Here is a 23441-nt window from a genome sequence, read left to right on the forward strand (position 1 = left end):
CCTCGTAGAAACGAGCTCTGAAATCATTCCAAACGTCATTATCTCGTTTATAAGTGCACAATTAATACATATTATATGCGTTTTGATCGCGACGGGAAAACCAGCGAAATGTCGTCCTGAACTTGATGGGGAGAACGGCAACGCTAACACCGCAAGTCGAAATAGAATCGTGTCTAGATTATCCGCGCGTTTTCCCCTTCTGAATTTGGCGGGAGACGACGGCTACATCGGTCCCAGCTTCCCTCTGCCACTCCAGTCGCCGTCGCCCCGAAAACTTCCACTCTAATATGACACTTGTGAGAGACGAGAGACGGAAAGCTGTATGTATCATCTTCCTAAACTAGATGAGCCCACGACATACCAGCGGCATCTTGTATGAGTATCCACAGGTTACAATGTGCTTCCGCTTATTCTTGTTGAAGCGTAGTCAGACCGTCACTGGATCATGGCTACCAGCTCATCGCAGTTTATCCTGAGATGCTATCGCTGTCAGTTATTTTCTATAATCAGGAGCTAGACCAAAGTAAGTCTTTATCTCATTTACATCTACGATGTTTACCTTTTGTCTGTATTATTGTGCAATCGCTACAGTTTTAGTTAGGTTAATGTCGCATTTCGCAACGCGTTTTTCATAGCATAGTTTTTGTTGTATTTTACTTTAGTTCGAACCACAAAACCTCACTCGCTACTTCGATCAAATATAAATACGTCTCTGCACTGTCTTCTACAATTATTAAAGACATCTTCACATTTTGGGCTTCTTGATTCAAGTTGCATTTTTAGAAGTTTGGAAATGTGATTTGAGGTTATTATTTTTATTTAACCTTATAAACATTTTATTTCTTTCCACGTGAGTTTCTGAGCTTCATCAAAATTAATTTTGACTTTCACTTAGTGGGGAGGGGTAGCATGCGAGACTACTTCTGTTCATGGTCCACAATGCAACTTCTGTCCACGGTCAACAACTGCGGTCAACATCTGCTCCATCACAAGACCTCATTCATTGCTTTCAGCACGAATAAGCAAATAAGTTGTTCAATACTTCATTTATGAATGCTATTTTTTGCTGCATCGTGTTTTAAAGTAAAAGCTGAGAAATCTTTTATCATTTGCCAAATTCTACACTGGAAAACTTAAAGCCAATTCAATTGCATGGAAAGGTGTATGATCCATCCAATTCAATTCCACAAGCATGTATGTTTATATTTTCAGTCAGGGAAACCTTAGCTTCAGAAGGTGCGTGAGTGTGTCACAAAAACACTTTACTCCTATGATATTCAAGAGGCTACACATTTGGTTTTCTTTCCTCGATTGCTCTTACATTTAATAAGCGACTGATTTTCAGATACCTTATTTACAAGCATAAATGCACTCACCATTCTTGCTTTCTTAATTGAGGCAGCTGTGGCACATGGGCACAAAGAGGCATTCAAAGCACCTTGCATCTGTTTCAATGTGTTACCTGAGGCATTTAGACAGTATTCTGAAGAAGTGGCATTTTAGCTGTCGGTTACCCTTTAAACAATTACACCTAATTGATTAGGGATGAAGTCTTGGGAACTCGCCATAAGCATTAGGGAGTTGTTTACAATCTTGCCTATAATGGTACTGATGAATTATATAGTAGTTCAGGTTTTAATCTTTTGAAATACGTAGGAATTTGCCTGGATAGATAGATAGCATAGATTAAACTGTGTCAACTTTCAAGATCAGAGAGTAATGCTTACAATGGGTAGTAAGACAGCTCAGAAGGGGTATCAAGACTTGTTTGTTAGAGAATTAGATTCACTATGTCACACTTGTAGTGTATTAGGCCATTTTAATGGTCTCAAAGACTGGTATTTTCAAGATGTCACTTTTTTAAAACACTATATTATATGTATGGAAGTAATGAAGCTCAGACCTCATTTCCACTTCAATGTGCTGACAAATCAATTCTGGTTGCTAATATTTTCAATCTTGCTTAGCAGCCTGGCTTTATGTCTCCTTCACACTTCATCTCTCTGGCTCACCTCTCTTTTTGTACATCTTCGCAATCTCTTCAAGCTAGAGCAGGGATTTACTTGAAAAAGCATTTATTATTATTATTTGCAATAAGTAGGGCAAGATTCATTTGTGTTCTGCACGTTGTGGCTTTTCCATATTTGTTGCACAACCATAGCAGTAATAAAAATTTACTTATTTCTAGGGCATTTTTCAAATCTTTAATCCTTGAGGGTTATAACTGACTTATAATTTCCCTCTAAGGCATCACTGCTGAAGCAAATATTAGTCTTATGAGGATTAATTCTTCTCAGTGCCCTAAGAAGAGTTTCAAGAACAGTATGGAGAATAAATATGCTGATCTTAGGGTGTAAAGGGTTTAGTCAACTTAGTTTGAAAAACCTTCAACTTAGCTGTTATTCTGAAATTGCAGCAAAAGCATCTTTTCTTTTTTTCCCAATTTAAGTGGTCCTTATTATGTAGCTTAAAGAACCTAGAGAAATTTCAAGTTCTAAAGATATTTTTGATGCAAAGAGAGTTCAAATGATACATGAGAATGAAAATACTAAGACTTTCAGAGCAAAGTTTATTGAGAAAGTGGAGATCTCTGGCAACTGGGTAAAATTTACTGGCTAAATTGCAATAGCTTGGGCACTTTTTTGTTCAGTGGTGGAGTGAATATTGAGTATGTCCTCCCCTTAGCCTAACACTGATCTGTTGTTAATACATTTCTTAATGAAAACCCTGCATTTACTAACATAGTGTTTGTCTGTCAATAAAGCCTGATGAACCTGTGAAGGTTTGTTTAAAGTTGACTCCATTTCAAATTGTTGTGGCCAAGGAAGTCTATGCCAAAGTTGATTTGATCTGATGCATTATGCTATGGACTATCCTAATCGTTAAGTATACAGACTCCTTTGAATTTGTTTACAATTTCAAGGAGATAAGGGACAAAAACAAAAACAAAGCATTTAAAATATGCAGTGTAGGAATCCCAAGGGATTCCAGATTAAGAGAATCTTTTGGCTGAGGTTCGATTTCTTGTTACTTCTTACTTTTTTTTCATCATTATATGGAGAGTGTTCTTCTGCAATTTTTTTTACATAATTCTTTAGAAACCTATTCCCAAAGAATAGTCAACAAATATTTGGATGTGCAGTGATTACTTATATGTAAGCAGTTCTAATTGTGTGGTAGCCCGATATTAGTATGTAGTCTAATAGGAAAGTGTATGCACCTTCCTTTTATTTGGATCATACTAAGCTTAACTATGTAACTCTCAGAAGTGATTACCATGTAACTTCTCCCTATAAATCATTCCTACATTTTTCAGCAAACAGGTAATGAGAATACTCAAGCTTATCAGGTAGAAGTTGGTAGTTGTAATCTAACACCAAATTCTATTGACTTATTTACAAGGAAATGTGTAGCAGCTAGAGGGGAGAATTAGCAATCAGATATTGGGGGTTAAATGATTAAGGGTAGTTTAGATATCATGCCTGTGTAATATGGTTAGTCAGTAATATGTTGTGAGTGCATGTTGTTCACTGGCCGATTGGGTTCATTTTTATGTTGAAAAAAGTTGTCTAATGTGCAATATTTTATGTGTGATTACATGTTTCTTCAACAGATGGGGATTGTGTCTCTCAAATTTTGTCACACTTTTGATCAACCGATTAAAGGACTTGGTGTCCTCCATTTTTATACCACATTCGTACTGTCTTGTAATTAACAAATGAAACTCCCACTTCTAATGTCATAAATCAATATTTGATTACAGAAAAAGGGATTCCCCTTGGTCTATTACTATTCTATATTGAGGGAGTTTCACTAAGTTTTGAATCAAGAAGGCACCCACTGAGGGCTGGGAAAGCAGAAAAGGTAACATATTGCTGATTCTTGGATCATGATGGGTTACTCTCTGTCATTTTTAGGAGTCCATAGCTGTCTATATGCAATGCTGAAGGTATTTCAGAGGAAGATGTTAAATCTTTCAAAAATTCACTTTTTGGCAACATTCATTAAGAAAATGATAGCCATAAAAACAATTTTGGTAAGACATTTCATGTCCAAGTACATGAACTAGGAAGTAAGCTGAACAGTGAGATTACAACTTTTGCATTTGCCAGCTTGGTATGCTAACTCCTCTGCTGATTAAAACAGTCAAGAGAAATAGCATAAAGAAACTGATATCAGGAAGCAGAAATTATTTACTACAAAGTTGCTGGGATTCAGTAACTGACAAATCAGGTTCATTATTATTTTAGTGTATTGCTCAGCTGAGAAACATCTCCTATTTGAACTGAGCTGAAATATTGATATGGAAACCCTCCATATTATAAATAACATCTTGAAACCCTTGATATTTAGTCACCACACTTATTACTGCAAAGTTGAACGTTAGACTTTAATGCTGCAAATAATGTAAATAAAGTTGATCTCAACAAAATCACTTCAACTTGGTCACTGCTAACTTAAGGATTACACATATTCGGGAGTTACAGAAAATTTGCTGGTTGCTGATCAGCGATTTTTGTATAGAATTTAGTGCCCAAATATATTTTTCACTTGCCATGGCAACCAAAACGGTTGCAACTTGGAGCACTGCTGTCATATACTAGTCCTATGCTACAGTGTCTTTTTAAGTCTTTCTCAAATTAGTCGCATAACCTGGAAACCACACATTAGTTAATAAAGTAGTGTAATTTTTATGCTAACCTTTAAACTTCGAGAAGTGATCCACCTGTAACTTCTCCCCATGGTATCTGTACATTACTCAGCAAACAGGAAATGAGAATACTGAAACTTATCAAGTAACAGTTATCCTGATCGAACACAAAATTACTTTAACCAACTTGCATGTAGAAGGACATGTGTAGCAGCTAGAGGGGAGAATTAACAATCAGATACATGTATGATTGGAGTTAAAAGGGCTAGTGGAGATTAATTCATGGTTGCATTGGTTTTGCTTACCCTAACCATAAGATGGTCAACATCATATTTGTGACTTTCAGATTGTTTTTTTTTCTTTAGTCTTTACATGTATACTTAAGTTTCAACAATTTGACTCCTTTTGGTCAGTAATTTTTTTATTTGTTAGCATTCTGCTTTGCTTCTTTCATTTTGCGCAGGTTCACATTGTTCAGAGGAAATGGACTTGAATTTCAGAGCCAATGGCATTCGCTTAAGGAGGCTCGAAAGGGTTTTTCGTTGTTGCAGTGTTTGTGAAACGATGGAAGATTACAAAGAAGGATATCTAATGGGGTGGGCAAACTATATGTCTCCTTGCAACTCTATTCCTGGGCTATACTTTGAGAGTACTTGTGACGTCATATCAGTTACCATGGCAACGTACAAGGTCCACAAAAACGTCCACTAAATTTTAGTTTTTGTAAATTATCTGAAAAACTAATTCGGTGACCTACCATTTTTATTTCTTTGTTGGAAAGTTCCCTAAATTCTTTAACTTTTCACACAGTATGGAAAAAATTTATCTAGTAGAATTAAATATATTTAAAGAAAATGCGACTTATGGCTTACAGAAAATTCTAGTAGATAATTTTTCCCGAAACTTTTATATTTGAAGTGCCATCGTGAATGGTGCGTGCATGCAAAAAATCAAGATAGGTCACCGAACAAAATTTCGAGCTAGAAACAAATGTATTTCGCAGATTTTATTTCCGGTTCGCGCAATTTCAAGCAACATTTAACTTCCGGTGTGCTGATTTTGATTCATTCAGCTGACGCGTGCATCTTAGTTGCGGCGCGTGCATCTAAAAACCCTTTCGAGCCTCCTTAAGTTCAATTTATTTATCAGTCAGTTGTTGATGTTGATCATTGTTATTGTGAAAGTTGCTTTCTTAAATTTCACATACTGCCTCACAGATTATAGTTCTGCAGTAAGCACATCATGTTCAAACATGTCTTCACCAACACAACAAACCACAGTTATCACTTTATGATAAAATGATGGCCGACAAGCGTGAAGAAGAAGAGAGACTCCAAACTGCTGAGTGTCAAAGACTGCAGATGGAGATTGAAGCTAACAAAGAGCGGGAAGAAAATGAGGTAAAAATAAAATTTGTCCTCCAAAGTTTCTGTAAAGTTAGGATTATTTTGCATGCTTTTGTAGGCTATATCTGTAACATTATATTCGTCATTAATGTGATCCTTAAAATATAAGGGTGTGTCAGCTGGAACGAATCTTCAACTCTTTCTCTCACAAGATCTCAGTAGTAATTCTCCTCACTGTCTACTATGCATTTTTATGATAGGTTGGAGAATTATATCAGATTGGATCAACTAATAATCTCCTAATTTACATTTGTGTTTATTCTCATCACTTGTCTACTTGCTTTTGTATTGATATTGTAAGGAGAAATTATTTCTTGGTCACACATGGGAGTTAAAGTGTGAAGATATTTGGAAGGAGAGAATAGGTAAATTTCGTCAACATTAGTGTTTTAGCCAATGATTTTCTATTATATTGATATTTTCTTAGATTATGTTGGACACTCGATTTAAAATTTCTCTGCTAAGCTTGAGACTACACATGGGAGTTAAAGTGTGTAGATGCTTGATAGGAGAGAATAGCTGAATTTCGTGAACATTAATGTTGTAGCCAATGATTTTCTATTATATTGATATTTTTTTAGAGACGTGAGTTAGACGAATTACTACAGTTGAGAGGTAAAGCTATGAAGGAGGGCAAACGACGGAGAACTTTTGCTATTCTTGTAAGGATTCTGTTATTAAGTTAACTTTATTTTAGAGTGATTTTCGATAGCTTTTTATAAAACCAAAAAAAGAAAAATTACAACGGGCAATCAAGAGAAAGGAAAACACCCTGAAGAGTTCATGAGAACTCATAGTAAAAATATGCAAACCGTCTAAAGTGCGGGAAAACGCGGACGACCAAGTCGTGATTGGTGTTAGTTTTGCATCTGATTGGTTGAGAGAGTGGCACGAGTTTTCTGGAACAAGTACAGAGCAGAGTATAGCGGAACCGATGCAATCCTGGATTATGTTGGACACTCAATTAAAAATTTCTCTGCTGAGCTTGAGACTATGTGCGCTTTACTAAATCACTAGGCAAAGAAAACCAAGAGAGATCCAGCGGCTCAGAGTACAAAGACAAAAGATCCTGACACCAACTCAACAAAGGAAGTGCCAGTTCAAAGGAAAAAATCTGGGAATTCCACGGCACCTACACAAGCTTTCCCGTCGCCCAAGAAAACAGAGGGAATGCCTTCTGGCTACAATGTCATGAGACTAAGGTGGAGCTCTAAAAGGCTGGGTAATGAATCCTTCACAGGGACACGAGTGATCCACTTCACCATCAGAGGGAAGCATATCGTACATTGTGGAAAATGCCTTGGTAAATAATACTTGACTTAGGGGGAGGGCCAGATGGGAAACTACAGTATTTGGCTCCAATTCATGACGCACGGACCGAGGCGAGTGAGTCCTGTGCATCATTACCGAAGGCAAATATTTCCCCTTCTTGAACGACATAAGCCTGTACCAAGCTAAGTCTGAACTAAGCTAGGAGGCCTATCCAGCCGTAGCTTATGCCGGTTTCCATAGCAAGAAGCGACTAGGAGTAGTACTATCCCACCCTATTTTGTTGACTTTCAAAAATTTACTAGTGCTTGTTAACACCAAATTGCACTCAAAAACATGTTGTTACCTATACAAATTGTGCTTCAACCTACATGGGAGGCGATTAAACACAAATGAGACGGGCGCGTACGGAACGACCACCTTGCCAAAGTACTTTTTTAAAAAGAACTTGGCCAGCAGCCATCCCAATCTGGTCCCACAATCGGTTTTAAATTAACGCCCAGATGTTGGCAAGGTTGAGGAAGCGAAGTTCACTGGCAGTTGAAGTGCTGCTCAAGGGCTGGATTATTATTTAGGTGGTAAAAGCATCTCGTGCAAGTATTGATTCTTGCAGGATAGACTTTCCAGGCTCTCTTGTTCAAGGAAGGAGCGTGAATTGAAGCTATTTTGTTCTTGTTTCAGGTCAGGGATCATCTGGTTCTAAAGTTTACAGTGGCATGAACATCACCACGGGAGATCTTGTGGTGGTGTGTGAATGGATTTTGTCGTCCCTTCATGCAGGACCTCAGATGCGACGCACGCTGAGTATCACTGAGAACCAGCAACAAGATCCACAAGCTGGGCTCATGAAACAGGTCTTGTTATTCATTCATCTACTTCAAGTTTTTATTCTGTCATTTATTTAAAGTTTAGAACACAACTGACGCGGGAACGGGTTATGCTTATGCAATTTTATTTTATGTTATGCAATTTTTTTGTTTTGTCAATAAATTATTGTTTTGTTGTTTGTATTGTTTTCTTTTTTGTTTTCATCTCGTTTTGTTCCATTTCTTACTAAAGGGTATTTCCTTCCAAAACAATTATCACACGACGCAAAATTACAGATTTCCAGCGAAATTAAAAATAATTCTGATTTTTTTGTGCACTGTTTTCACTCTTAGGTGTTCAGTATAAAGCAGGAGACTTTGTCCTTAATCAAACGCCTCAGTCATCCAAACCTGACACACTATTTAGCCGTTAATGTCCAGGAAGAATCTCCTACTGTCAAAGTCCAGGTATTTGTAAGTGTAAAGTATTCTAAATATATAGTAATGCAAGATTTATAATCTTATTCCCTTTTTTTTTTTTAAAGAAATCTCGCATATTCAGCTTAAGATTGCGAGGAAAAGGATTGATTTGGTATACTCCGGATAAAGAGGTCTTGATATCCAAGCTTTTGAGTATTCGTTCGAAAACGCATAGGGCCGATTATATAAACAAAGTTTAGCTGTTTTTTACAAAACCGAGTTCTAAACGATCTTCAATCTAGCTTTTATCTCAACATTTATTTTTGTGAACTGTGTCAAGAGGCCGAAAGCTAATAAAAGAAGAGTGTTGATTAAATAAAATCAACCCTCTTATAGAGAATACCTGAGGCCCATTGCTATGCGTATCGTTTTTGATACTCTCCTCTTCTTGTGGGACTAGGTGAAAACGATGACGTAAAACATTCCCTCGCTTCTATTTGCGTTTTTGGGCGTTTTAATGCGGATGATAGGTGGGAATTTAACTCATCAAAGATTTACGTTTTAGAATGAAAATGTTAGGTAGTTGTGTTGGCACGTGAAGGAAAAACCAAGAAGGCTAACCTGGGTGAAAAATATTTTGATTCGTTTTCTAATTGCCGTTAAAACGGACAAATTTGGTCGTGGCCTGAGGCGGTTAACTGTCACATTACCTCCATTATCTCTCCATTCATTAGTATAAATAGGTGGCAACAAGCTATAAGGAAAAAGATATGAAAAGAAAAAAAAATTTTGAAGGTTGCTGAATGCCCCTGTTTAATCCATGTAACACTTTAATTTATATTTCATTTTACAGTCTAACCTTTGTAAACGGCACGGCATTAAGAGAGTGTCTCTGTAAGAGCGGTCCGGTCGATTTTGCTTGAGACACGGATTTCGCTCGTTTCTTGTGTGTTGTAAGACATTCATGTACCTATACTAAAACAACAATCAGTTTGATCGGATCTCTTTATTTTTCAGAGTTTTACGGAAATTAAATTTCACTCGAGCAAAGGCTTGCCGTGACACTTTTTAAGACTTTAATTTCATACAACTTTGGAGGACAATTTACAAAAAACTACGGAACTCAGTAAAAAACAAATATCACAGCCATGTATATTAACTTTATCTTATCTATCGAGGCGACTTTCGTAAACATCACGTTTCAATCAAGGAAACAGGAAGACTTGAATGACACCTTATCGCTTCGCCTAAATGACAGACGCCAAAACCGATCAGATTCAAGGTAAATTTTTGAAAAAGTGAGGCGTTCTAAACTGATCCAACTAACATAGCTAGGAAGTAGTTGTCATAGAAAAGGTAACTACAGAAAAAAACTCTGCGGCCCGACCTTTACGAGAACTTTATAACTCCGTGAACTTACCTAACTTTCGGTAATCTACAAGTTTGGCCGCCATTTTGAGGGACTTGTCAACATGAAGCGTAACCGATATAAATCAAGCAGGTAGATCTAAAACCGTCAGAAATACATACGAAAGAAATTCAAATGAACTTTAATTTTAATTCAAGCGGCAAAATTTGAAACTGTTCGTTAAACTTACCATCCCCTGCGAACCATTTCTTCCAACAATTCAAACATTACGACTAGTGTTCCAATTTCCCTCGTCGATTCAACCGTAAGAAATAACCTGTGCCACCCAAGCTTCGACTCGAATGTGAAGTACGAATCAAGTAACATAACTGCTCCATCTTTGCGGCAATATCACGCTGGTATTTTGATTTTCTGATCGACAAGAACGGTGATCAGGTAGCGATCGCCATGTTTACTTCATAAACGTGCTCGCTCACCAGCCGTTGAGTGAAAACAGTACGGTTCAGTGGTGAGGGCGGGGTGAGGGGTGGGTGCGGGCAGATTATCAGAAGATTTTTGGGAACATTCGAACATATGCATTAAAGTATCATGATAAACATTAGGACTGTCAGTCTTAATGTGAAGGCATGCTTTGTGTTCCAGACAACTTAGTATTCTTTTTTTCTTTCAAATACATTTCGTTCCAATTAGGACTAGCATCAATTCATAGATTTACAAACTAATCTTTACCACGTAAATAAATGTGTTTAGATAATCGTGATAACCATTGAACCTCTTGTATCGCACCAGAAATAACGTGTCTTGTCTTCGCCCAACTCTGAGAGCGTGGAGCGGCAAAGACGCGAGACACGAGTCTCGCGTCTCGCGGCTTCTCCATACTCACAGGATACGCGTGACCTCACTATCTTTAAGAAAAATAAGAGACTGCTCGAAGTCTGTATTCCGTTCAACCATTTCATAAGAGTAACGCGAGTCTTTCAATCGAGTAAGAAAGTCACAAACCCATTCTTTACCGCAAGAGCGTAACCACTGACCACAGTAGGCTTCTCCTTTGACGCGGAAATTTGAAATCGTATCGAGTATACAAAGTTATAGTGAGTTCCTTTAGATCTCCCAAACTTGTATCGTGTTGGAAACAATTACAAGTACAGGAAGAAGTCTTTCGCTAGCGAGACGTTCATTATGTCTCAGGACTGCTTTTTGAATAGCAAAGGTGGAAAAAACTTTGGTTGATCGCGTGGCTTAAGTGGTTTGGTACGACTGTCTGAATGCAATGACGAAGTAAAACATCATTTGATAAGCTGCCACCTGTCTAAAGAGTTCTTAAGTGAAAATGAGCTAATCTTGGCAAGGATTGGCCTATTTCACCTCGCTCAGGAGGATAAACAAAAAAAATGTGGATTTGCTATAGGTATCGCCACACTTTGGGGAAGTTTTGGAGAAGTGCAAAGGTAACATGTCAGTATCCTGATCATGATGGTGTCAGGAAGCGTATCCAAGGCAGAGATGTAATTAACTAGCATATGTCTCAGGACATTCAAAAGCTGTTTGGAGTTATTATTCCAGTTGAATCAGGTAGTCTTCAGTAACATTTTCTGTTATATATTTTTGTCACGTGACATATTTGCTTGAAAGAGAAGAAATTCTTTATTAGATGAAGGGTACTTAAGTACACATCACGTTGAAAAAACATAGATCTATGTGTAAGTGCTTTTAATTTCAGATGGAAATATGTACAATGTTGCCTGGTTGATAATCAATAATGTTTTTCTAGAAGGTTAAATCACCTGACAACGCAACACACTTATTCATGCGTACGGTTCACAATTATTTGCGGTCAGTTTTCCTCAGTTTGTATGATTCTCATCAACCAGTATGATTAAATTTGCAGACTAAAATACCCCTTATTTGATTAAGAATAATAAAAGTAAACAGTGCATTACGGTTTTCAATTCCTGATGGATGCTACTGGGCTTTACTTAACTGAGAAATTTTCAAACGCTTACCTCAGCTCTCTGTGTCCCATGCCGTAAGAGGCACAAGAAAAAAGTTGATGATAGTGAGTCTTGGCTGAGACAAGAAGAATCAGAGAAGAATCTACGGTCCCCAGAAACGCCACTTTTAAACACGAGACAACTACGATAAATTGAATTAAGGGGTATTTGTTTTATTGAAAACTATCGTTTAGGTTATAAGATACGCGAATAACTCTCCCCGCCGATTTTTTCTTACATTCTGTTAATCAAAAGTTTCAATAATTATAAAGGCTTTCTTTTTGATCGTCCTAATAGTAACAGTTTCCGGGATCCAAGGGGAGCAAAAGAGAGAACAATTTTCAGTTAGGTAAGGCGACATGCCGGCTTTATACTTCTTCCGGCGTGATAACGATAATGATGACAACAATGGGTAAAAAGCATCGTCCGCTATTGAGGACGATTATCATAGTTATAAATAAATCTCACTTATAGTCCTGAAAAAAATCTCAGGGGGCCCTTTGAACCATCCACTTCATCTCGCCAGAAGTCAAAGTTGCCTACACTCCTTCTAAGGTTCGTGCGATTTTACGACGAATTTTCAATTCCGGTGTGTTGCACGCGCGACTTTTGATAGGAAAAACCTGCACGCGCCATAACTTAAAAGAACGTGTCAGTGGAATGAACCAAATCTCTATCATTTTGCACACATTCCTGGGAACAGCAAAAATTACTTAGTACAAACATTCTAAGTATAGTGTTCATTCCGTGCAATGTGGCATAAATAAAAGGTTCTGGTGGAAAATACACTTTATTTTACACCACAGATGACAGGCAAAAAGGTTATATGGGTACCCCGGTTAAAATATATATTGATAACTCTATTAATTAATACCAGCTCTAATTTAAAGGAGAAAGTTATGAGAATAAAATAAAAGTTGTCTGTAGCACGAAGCATGCCTTCACTGTTTAGACTGATAGTCCTAAAGCTTTTTAAGTATGTATTCGAATATCTTACGACGATAAGCCCGCCACCCACCCCACCCCGCGCTATACTGTTTTCACTCAGCGACTGGTCAGCGGTCACGTTTATGAGGTAAACATACCGATCGATTCCTGATCACCGTGCTTGTCGATCAGAAAATCAAAATACCAGCGTGATATTGCCGCGAAGATGAAGCAGTTCTGTTATTTGATTCGTACTTCACATTCGAGTCGAAGCTTGGGTGGCACAGGTTATTTCTTACGGTTGAATCGACGAGGGAAATTGGAACACTAGTCGTAATGTTTGAATTGTTGGAAGAAATGGTTCGCAGGGGATGGTAAGTTTAACGAACAGTTTCAAATTTTGCCGCTTGAATTAAAATTAAAGTTCATTTGAATTTCTTTCGTATGTATTTCTGACGGTTTTAGATCTACCTGCTTGATTTATATCGGTTACGCTTCATGTTGACAAGTCCCTCAAAATGGCGGCCAAACTTGTAGATTACCGAAAGTTAGGTAAGTTCACGTAGTTATAAAGTTCTCGTAAAGGTCGCGCCGCAATGTTTTTTATCTGTAGTTACCTTTTCTATGACAACTACTTCCTAGCTATGTTAGTTGGATCAGTTTAGAACGCCTCACTTTTTCAAAAATTTACCTTGAATCTGATCGGTTTTGGCGTCTGTCATTTAGGCGAAGCGATAAGGTGTCATTCAAGTCTTCCTGTTTCCTTGATTGAAACGTGATGTTTACGAAAGTCGCCTCGATAGATAAGATAAAGTTAATATACATGGCTGTGATATTTGTTTTTTACTGAGTTCCGTAGTTTTTTGTAAATTGTCCTCCAAAGTTGTATGAAATTAAAGTCTTAAAAAGTGTCACGGCAAGCCTTTGCTCGAGTGAAATTTAATTTCCGTAAAACTCTGAAAAATAAAGAGATCCGATCAAACTGATTGTTGTTTTAGTATAGGTACATGAATGTCTTACAACACACAAGAAACGAGCGAAATCCGTGTCTCAAGCAAAATCGACCGGACCGCTCTTACAGAGACACTCTCTTAAGCGCTCGCCCTTTATTAAGCGGTCAGTTGTCAAAGTCCCGAATCAGTTTCCCCTTAATTACTGTAAGTTTACCTCTATTAAGCGGTCACCTCCATTAAGCGGTCTTGTTGCCCCTATACTAAGTCCCAACAGCCTGTTTGTATTATCTTCCACCCATATCAAACGGACGTTAAAAGAGGAATTACTCAGACAAAATTAAGATTAATTTTTTGAAGTAAATTTTGTTGTTTCTCTCCCAAAATCAAAGTTAGTGGTATTTTTAAGCGAGATTCTGGCATAGTGCCGTTGTGTATCGCTTTTTATAATACCCCTAATCTGTGGAACTTGTATGAGGCGGTCATCCTGCCATTCCCCGCGGGTGAATGCTTAATACAGATTCGACTGTAGCTCCAACCATTAGAATGGATTTCCCCTACTCAAGCCCTTTCCCTACTTTTGTAATATAAACTTTTACTAGGGCGTGAATTTTCCCAAAACTATGCCTTATTTCCTCCCCTTTATAAATTAATCAATTAATTATTGTATTTTTCCCTTTTTTCCTTTAGGTTTTGTCAGAATACGTTGGTGGTGGCGATCTCAGTTTGCACCTCAGGAAAGGAGGGATGCCTGTGGCACAGCTACGAGAATACACTCAGCAACTTGTGGAAGCTTTGTGCTATCTTCACAGCAGGGCTGTGGTCCATAAGGACTTGAGGGTGAGTGAATCAGAGAGGTGCTTGTTTATTAATTCATTACACATTCGTTTTGAAATCGTCAATTTTCCTGATATCCCTGTTGCTCTAGATTCACTCCTTCCGTTTCATTTGCAGTTATCTAGTTGCCGCCTTGACTCTGACGGAAATATTCGACTAGCCGATTACAGTGTTGGGAAAAGGTGAGTTTTCTTTAGTAGCTAGAGTTTATAAAAATTCGTTTTCACATAGCAGATCTGTTGACTATTTGTACCAAAGGTTCAACTCAATATAAATCGCCCTTTCTTAAGTGGTACGCATATTTTTTTCAAACAAATTCCTGCAAATGATGAACAGTTAATTAACAACTTTTAGATTTTACCAAAGGATCCCACCGGTTGAAATATTACATCCCATTTTTTTGCCATAAGAAACATCTTAGTTTTCCAGTATTTTTTTTTCTTTAGTTCATTCTTAGTTTCATTTTTTGTTCCTGTATGTAATGGTTATTACAGATGCAGTATCTTTAGGGACGAAAGATTCCAAACTCATTGAGCACCCTGCTGAAGTCAAGGTTAACTTTGCCTCATTTCTCTATACCACCTCCCATTCCCCTTCCCTCTTCCCCTCCCCCCGCATGGCCACGCCTATCTCGGCTCCCAGTGACGCCAGCGACGTAAATTGATGCTGCATTGCCCAGTGTTGGATCAGTTTGATTTTACGCCCGTCAAAGAAACAGCGTAGTTGTTGCAAGAACTAAGAAGTTTCCTTAAGGTAGAGATGAGATTGAATATGTTCAAACAATATTTAAGGTTGTCGGATCTATACCAAATGTATGGTGGGAATGTGAAAGAAACACAGAGTAACGCTTCAGACGGAACCAAAAAAATAACTTCTGGTTGCGGAAAGAAAGGAGATGTCTACAATTTGGTAAGGGAGAGCTTCGTGAAATCTTGTTCATGGGCCTTTGAAAGGCATGGGTATCTCCGTTTTTCTTTCCTTAGCTTCATCCCCAATTTTGTGTGACACAATTTATCTTGAGCCACGCTTTCCTTGCGCGTGAAAATGCTTTCAATTCGGGGTATGACAAAGAAAGGCGGAAGGCGCGAAACAGGTACGAAGCTGCAAACAAAACTGAGGGCGGAGCTTAGGGTTTGGGTTAGGGTTAGGGTTAGGTTAAAATCCAAGCAGCAAAAAAAGGGAAAAATGAACTGAAACACGCAAACATGCATACAAAAAGGGTAGGCTCAGCTTTATTTAATCCAACATAGAAGAGGCAACGAGAACGCTGAACCCACTTGAGATTATTCAAGATTTTAACACTAAGACAATTTTTTACCCAAGGGCCTACTTGTTCTCTCTTTGGCTGTCGGAGATGTAATTGGCTTTGGAGACGTGAAAGAAATATCTCCTTCATTGCCGTCAGATTTGCGAGACTTCCTTTTCTAGTAAGTAACAGCTCTGAATTCTAACAGGCTGGACTCATTTTTCACGCATACCAAACTCCAACAATTCGCTATTATTTTGCAATAGTAATTTAGCGCGCTAGCACAACTTGTGAGAAATGGTGGTGAAAAAGTTCATGCAAGAAATTGATTCTCAACGAAGAGTATGAATACGTGCTTTTATAATCATCCTTCTTCGCAGTTGCTTAAAGACCGTTAAAAGAGACCGGTGGTCCGCATCTCAGCTACGCGAACATTCATTTTTAACCTCTGTCATGTACGGTAGTTTAGCGAACGGTCAACAGGAAGTTGCAAAGAACAATGGAAAGGCAGGGAATGATGGGCCATCACACTTGGTTGACCAACCGGAACGCGAAGAGCCTCTACCTTGCGTCTCATTCATCTCGGGAGTTCCTGGACAATCCCGAGTAGAATGCGAATTTGAGAAGCTGCAGTTTCTCGGGAGAGGAGGTTTTGGAAGTGTCATTAAGGTACACTACGTTCATTGGTTGAAACACGTAAGAGCTTCAATATCCTGCGATGAAGAAATCGGTTTTTTTTGGTCATATCTCGCGCTTTGTACAGTAAAATTCTGAGGCCTTATGAGGAGTTAAGCCACAGACCTTACATAAGTGACACGCAATCGACATACTGCTGGAGTGAGCAATGTCGACAGCCTCGTGTGGGAAAGTAGAATAGGAAAGATGCTGGAAGTCTTTAAACCTTGTACTGTAATAAAGGAAGACCCCACAAGTTCATACGCCATTCAGTTTTAATCTTTGTTGTTATTTTATTTATGCATTCTTTGTTTTTTGCAGGTACGAAATAAGCTGGACAACTGCTCTTACGCTGTGAAGCGGATTCCTTTGAATCCAAAGAGTACTCAGTTAAAGAAGACGATCATACGAGAGGTACAGCTGATCAGCCGTCTGAATCACGAAAACGTCGTTAGGTACGCATTTAATGAAATCAGTTCAGACGGAGTTCTTGTTTACGCAGAAATCGTGCGTACAGACTCGCAACAAACTTTGGTGGGACAAGTAAACACAGGGCGAATCGGGACGCATGGGAGAATATTTGAAATTAAAAAGGCTCTGGCAAGAATTAAAGAAAAAATGCCACTGAGTTAATATTTCGTTTAGTACAACCGTATTCCAGATCGCTAGATTTAAATATTTCACTTCAAGGAAAGAAGGACGAGGAAATTGATTATGATAGGGTAATTTTTAGAGAGGGTAAATTTCGCTTGGTCCTCTGTTAAGCTAGTATTTTTTTATACGTCTGTAGTAAGTTGGTTTTACAGGCTCCAATAATATTGCTAGTTTGGGAAGAAGAGTCGCATTAAGTTGGTGAAATGGTTGTCGTAAAGGAAATGTTGAAAATGTGCATTCTAAGGCGCTTTTAAAGGGAAACGGAGCGCAACGCATAATAAAACTGATATGTAATGTACTTATCTATTACAGCTGTATTTTAGTGGGAGAACACTTAGCTCTCTAACCCCTTCTACCAGCATTCCACTCTAGTTATCGACAACAGATAACCTAAATCGAATTTAGCATGACTATTAAAAACCCCATCAGGCAGTGGGTAAACCAGTCGGCTATTGGTTGGCTATTGTCGAAGAGTTTAGCTCTTTAGTTTTAGCTAAAGAACAAATTTAACAGATGTCTTACAGCAAGACTCAAACGCGGAACCTCCGAGACACGAGTCCGACCCGCTTACAACTTGCAGTTCACGCTGCCTTACTTCTAGTTACATTTTCCCTTCTTTAGATATTTCAGTTCCTGGATCGAAATCGCTGAGGACGTAGAAGACTCCTGGTGGCAAGACGATGAAAAAGGGGATAACAAGGGGTTTAAAGGAAATATTGAAGTGTCAGTTCTTCAGTCTGGAGATCTTTTAGACACAGAGGTAAGGTAGTCTTGAGAAATATAATAATAATAAGAATCATAAAAAAATTGAGTCGTAGTCGTGGCGCTTTTCCATTAAGTAACTGCTAACTAAGAGAGAAATCTGTTTTGATGCTTTACTTCTGCGACCTTGTCTTTCCTTCCGATAAGGGTGACTACACATCGCTTTAAGTGTGAAAATGGAGGGGCTTTGCAAATCAAGAAACGTGGAAGTGGTTGAAGACATGATTGGCTATGAGTATTCCTAGGTTTACGTGATAAACTACTCAAAATATTTTTGTCGAGCCTCCATGACAAACGCTGGTATGAAAACATAGTTCGGTTGACATAAAACTGTAGTCTACTCAGCTTAGAACTCTCATTTTCTAACTGAAAAAAAACAAAAAAACAGAAACAGAAACAAGAAAAAAAAACAATAATAGAAGAACAAAAAACAAGGGGCTAACAGAAATTTAAGAGTGCCCATGGCAGGATACGTTTTAGTATTGTTACACGCACAGAATACATTAGCTGACGCACGTGATCACAAGGTTACAGGATGCTTCGGAAACAGGCCGGCCTCATTTTTTTTTCTTTTTTCAAGTCCGAAGGTTCTGATGAAGGAGTGGAACAACAGGAAACTGGAAACGAGTCCAGTGCAGAATACGTGAGACTGCAGTACTTGTACATCCAGATGGAGTACTGTGAGAAGAGCACCTTAAGGAACCTTATTGACGAGGGCTTGCATGGAGATAAGGAGCAAATATGGAGGCTTTTCAGAGAGATCGTTGAGGGCCTGGTACACATTCACTCTCAGGTGATGCACAAGCGCTTAATCAATATGTCACATGTGTGATGTAATCTGCTTAGATTTTCCTTAGTTAGAGCAATGTTCAGTTGTCCTATATGAATTCGTCAATGGCGAAGCTCAACATCGGGCTCTTGTTAGAACAGTGCTAGCAGATCAGAACGTGAAACCCAAACGCCTTAGATTCGATTTCTCGTAGGTGACTCAGATGTTCTGCTGTTCCACGTACAGGGCAAAACGGAGAACATAACGCTTTCTTTATTTATCGCTTTTTTCTCTTTACTGAACAGGGTATTATTCACCGGGATCTTAAGCCCGTAAACTTGTTCCTAGATTCTCGCGGCCGCATCAAAATAGGCGACTTTGGCCTCGCAACTACGCACGGCGTGACACGCGGAGGCATGGGCACTGACAACCCAGATTCTATCGCTAGTGGTCAGTCTCCCAAGATGAACTCAAGCTCTAAGGAGAGTATGACAGGCGAAGTTGGTTCGACGCTGTACGCGGCTCCGGAGTTGAAAAAACGGTCTGGCGGTCGAGTGAAGTACAGTCAAAAGGTTGACTTGTATAGTTTAGGGATTATCTTCTTTGAGATGTGTTACAAGCCTTTCAAAACTTCGATGGAGAGGGTTAAAGTTTTGGGCAATTTACGAACGGTAATTGTATGTTTACCCGTGCACTACACGCATGTAAGAACAGAAGAAATTTGTTAGTTTCCCGTCCACAAGGAGAGATCAAAAGGGCGTTCTTGTGATCTACTTTCTAATGCTTTAAAGTGGAGATGCTCCTCATTTTGTTTATATTCACTTTTCTGAGCCTAAATTGAAAAGGATGTAGAATTAAGGAGAGGCGACAAAGTCGTCGGTGTTTTCACTCTCGAGCATTAATAACGCTTTTCATTGACTCTTGTTCTGTTTGTTTCCTAATTAGGAAGGAATCATCTTCCCAACTGATTTTGACCACGAGGGCCTTGTCAAGGAAACGATCTTCCTCAAGCGGCTCCTCAAACATACCCCCGAGGAACGCCCTACCTCACAAGAACTACTTCAAAACCCCTTAGTCCCGCCTAAGACAAGAGATAGTCACTTGGACGAAGTGCTCAAACGTACGCTTGCTCTACGAGCTCTACTCTCTGGTGAAGGCCATGTTCTTGCAGAAAGTTTCTTTAGTTCAAGACATAACTGACGATATTGAACTTTACATGAGACAGTTTTCACCACATGCTCTCCTTGTGCAGCAGATGGTTCACGAAAGCGTGAAATCCGTGTTTTTGAGACACGCCGCGTTACGGTGCCCCTCGCACGGAGTTATTTGAACAGTTGGAATTAGCTGTTAGCGTCATGGACCACAGTGGCACACTTGTTACGCTCCCTTTTGATCTCAGGATACCGTTTTCGCGTTATATCGCGCGAAATGGGGTCGTGAACATGAAAAGGTTCGATATCGGACGCGAGTATCGTGACAAGACGTTTCTGGGCGCCCACCCCAAGGAACTTTACAAGTGTGTATTCTTTACAAGCTTACCGAAAGACCTTGTGCCCGACGCCGAGGTTTTGTCTGCGGTATTCGAAATATAAACGAGTCTCCTTCGTCTATGGTTTATAACCACCAGCATTTCTCAGGTTTGATATTCCAGTTTGTAGCCGTAAACAAGCGGAAACGGAAGCAAAGGGGGGCGTTGACATTCTGGCCGCTGGAGGACAATACGATAAGCTGATAAACCATTTCCGCCTGCTAGGGAGAGTCTACTCACCCCTCCCGTCACATTTCGTTATAATCAACTTGCTAATGGTGATTAAAAGGTTGGTAGTATTAAGGGCACCCAAGTAACTATGGTACGGATAGATAATATGTAGTGCCCTTTTTTGAATTGACTCAAGCTTATTTGAGAGAAATTCAGGAATATCCTGCTAGACTTGTGCGCCATATTCTAGTAGAAGTCTTATTATTTTCAAATAAACTTTGACTGTCCCCTCTCTATTAACACCCACTTTTTAAGAATCCTCAGGTAATAAAGGCGTTTCGTAGCTTTTTTGGATATGTAATCAGTATGTTCGTTCCACTTCAAATCATTACTGATTATAATACCGAGTAATTTATAAGTTATCGCACATTCAACTGTGTTGTTACCTATAGTCCAGCTGTTATCGAACAAAAAAACACTGAATTTTTCAAACTCATGGTAAAAGCATGAAACTTTGCCACAACAAGGCCAATCCAAATTAACTTCTGGTGTTAAGAACCGCGCATGTCAGAAATTCGCTAACATGGAAACGAGGCTAAGAATAAAAGATCCTCTTTAACGACATTGCTTAGGAAAATTTGCGACAAAAGCCTTCAAACATAACAACCGAATCATTTTCTATCCATTTGCATTCATCTTATGCCATTATGGTACCATCCTCTTTTATATTTATCATAATGTGTGGGTGCCCTGTGGTTAAACGTTAAATATACCTGTTTACGTTATTTTCTGAATCACGATTGGTAAAACTTGTTTACCTTAGAAACATAAAGCTTACGTCTTTAGTTGATTTGACATTCTCGTCCGTTACTTTAGTAAAATTAACTGGCTATTATAAATAAGCTTTGTTTAACAGATTTCGGATACCTGTGGTAAATTGTTCAGCTACACTTCCCTAAACGGCGCTTTAGGTGAAATCTTAAAATGTTCTCCTATCTAACCAAAATTTAACATATGTTTGATGTAATGCATAATTCTTAGTCGATGTACTCTGGTCGTTAGTGACACCTTTGTAAATATTTATGGCTGTTTGGAAGTCGCCGCCACAGTTGCACAAACCAGTTCATGCCAAACTAGCCTTTAAGCACTTGCATACTCCTCTACATGAGGCTCTGGATCCGCATCAAATAAGTTCGTGACAAGATTACTTTGCTTGCGGTTGAGCTGTCCAGAATGGTGACCATGAGTTGTTAAGCTGCTGCCACCCCCTGTCTGATGGCTTGGAAGCACTGGTTGGCGAAAGAAGGTTTGGCCCCATACGTAGGCTTTATTAAGTACATGGACCATGAGGCGAGTATCTGCCTCTTCATGCGCGCAAGGCACAAGTAATCTCATCCCCGTTTTTTCAGTACTCGATAGGATACCATCGCCACAGGTAGAGTAGATGCTCCTACCCTCGAAGTTAGGGCATCTCCTGCTCGTGCGCATCCTGCGGATAATGCTAATGTTAAAGGGGAAGGATGCGCAGTTGGTCTCGCGGAGAATTCATCGGCTTTGGGAAGATGGATGGTGGCTGGTCCTGAGCTCTCCAGGATGATTCAAGAGTTCGAAGGTAGCAACAATCAAACAGAGGAAAATGAACACCATGAGCAAAAGTCAGGTATCCAGAATGCTTCTACAAAGACGTACTGAATACACTATCTTCATTCAAGAAGTTGGCAACCCGTTCCTAGAAGGAGGAGGAAACCTGATGGCGATCCATATCTGGGATATCATGGATGATACGGTGGTCAAAACTGTTCGCAATGTTACAAAAATTGGTGGGAAACAGTCGAATTCGTTTGCCAATGAGCGACTCGTCGAGAGAAGCAAGCCTGTTACACAACCACTCAAGAAGAATAATCTTCCCACTTTCACGTCGACGAACAAGAAGACCGTTTCAAAAGACAAGACGGAAGTGGAAGTTTTGAAGGATGACTGTGCTTTATTTTTGCGGCTTTACATAGCTTGTCAAATTTGTGATGGAAACGCGGAAGATTTCTTCAAGTATGAGAACCAACTGTGGCAGCCACCACTTTAGCAGCTTGGTCAGCTTAGAGGAGGACAGAACGCAGACTTGGTGCTGTGTTTGCCCAGCACATCAGCAGAGATCGCAACTCGACCAGTCGCTGATGTAGTTATTCTTGATGGAAATGCTGTTGTGTAGATGCCATAGCCAAGAACAGCACGTACGTTTGATGAATACTTAAGTACCGTGTATGCCCCTTACATTCTCAAACGCCTGGAAACGGCGAGAAGGGCTGACTTAGTCTGGGATGTCTATCAGGATGATTCACTGAAGAGATCATTGCGAGAAAAGAGAGGCTCTGGACAAGGGCACAATATACAAGCATCAACAAGAATTCCTGCTTACCGGAAAGGCTTTCTGTAAGTGGTTTAATCACAAATATTTATATTCATTTTATTGAAGGCGGTGTCACTGAAGGTTCCCGAGGGTAAGTGCATCTACTTTACCTATGACGAGGGTATCCTGTCTAGTACTGAAAAAACGGAAATGAGCTTACTTGCGTCTTGCACTCATGAAGAGGAAGATACTCGCCTTACGGTCCATGTACTTGATGCAACCTCAAGCGGACATCGATGAAATAGAATTAGAAACAAAGATACCGATGTTGTTGTACTTGCTATTTCAGTGGCTAGCACTCTTCCAACAGATGAGCTCTGGATCACCTATGGATCTCGAAAGAATGTACAGAATATCCCAGCAATGTCCCTGGGTCCTGATAAAGCCTCGACCCTATCAATGTTCCATGCACCAAATGGGTGTGATACTTTTTCGTCTTTTAGAGGGCGTGGAAAGAAAATGGCTTGGTATGTGTGGAACTTGTTTTCATAACTGACGCCAGTGCTAAAAGTCCTCAAAGCATCACCGCAAGAGATCGCAGTGGAATGCGTGGCCGTGCTTGAAAGGTTTGTTGTCCTTATATATGACCGTAAAGCAGCCTTA

At 39.3% G+C, this 23441-nt stretch overlaps 1 pseudogene across 1 annotated transcript; it reads left to right on the forward strand.

Moving 5' to 3' along the window:
- Positions 1-365: 365 nt before the first annotated feature.
- LOC149034144 (eIF-2-alpha kinase GCN2-like) lies at positions 366-20566 on the forward strand (annotated as a pseudogene). Its single transcript, XR_016182839.1, has 16 exons — positions 366-523; positions 5869-6051; positions 6639-6719; positions 7075-7360; positions 8008-8180; positions 8487-8600; positions 14483-14632; positions 14747-14811; positions 15421-15538; positions 15953-16056; positions 16256-16544; positions 16872-17005; positions 17826-17964; positions 18547-18759; positions 19041-19406; positions 19681-20566. The product of XR_016182839.1 is annotated as an eIF-2-alpha kinase GCN2-like (transcript).
- Positions 20567-23441: the final 2875 nt, after the last annotated feature.

Source organism: Pocillopora damicornis, chromosome 14 (genome assembly GCF_964200805.1).
Source record: "Pocillopora damicornis chromosome 14, jaPocDami1.2, whole genome shotgun sequence".
NCBI classification, from domain to species: Eukaryota; Metazoa; Cnidaria; class Anthozoa; order Scleractinia; family Pocilloporidae; genus Pocillopora; species Pocillopora damicornis.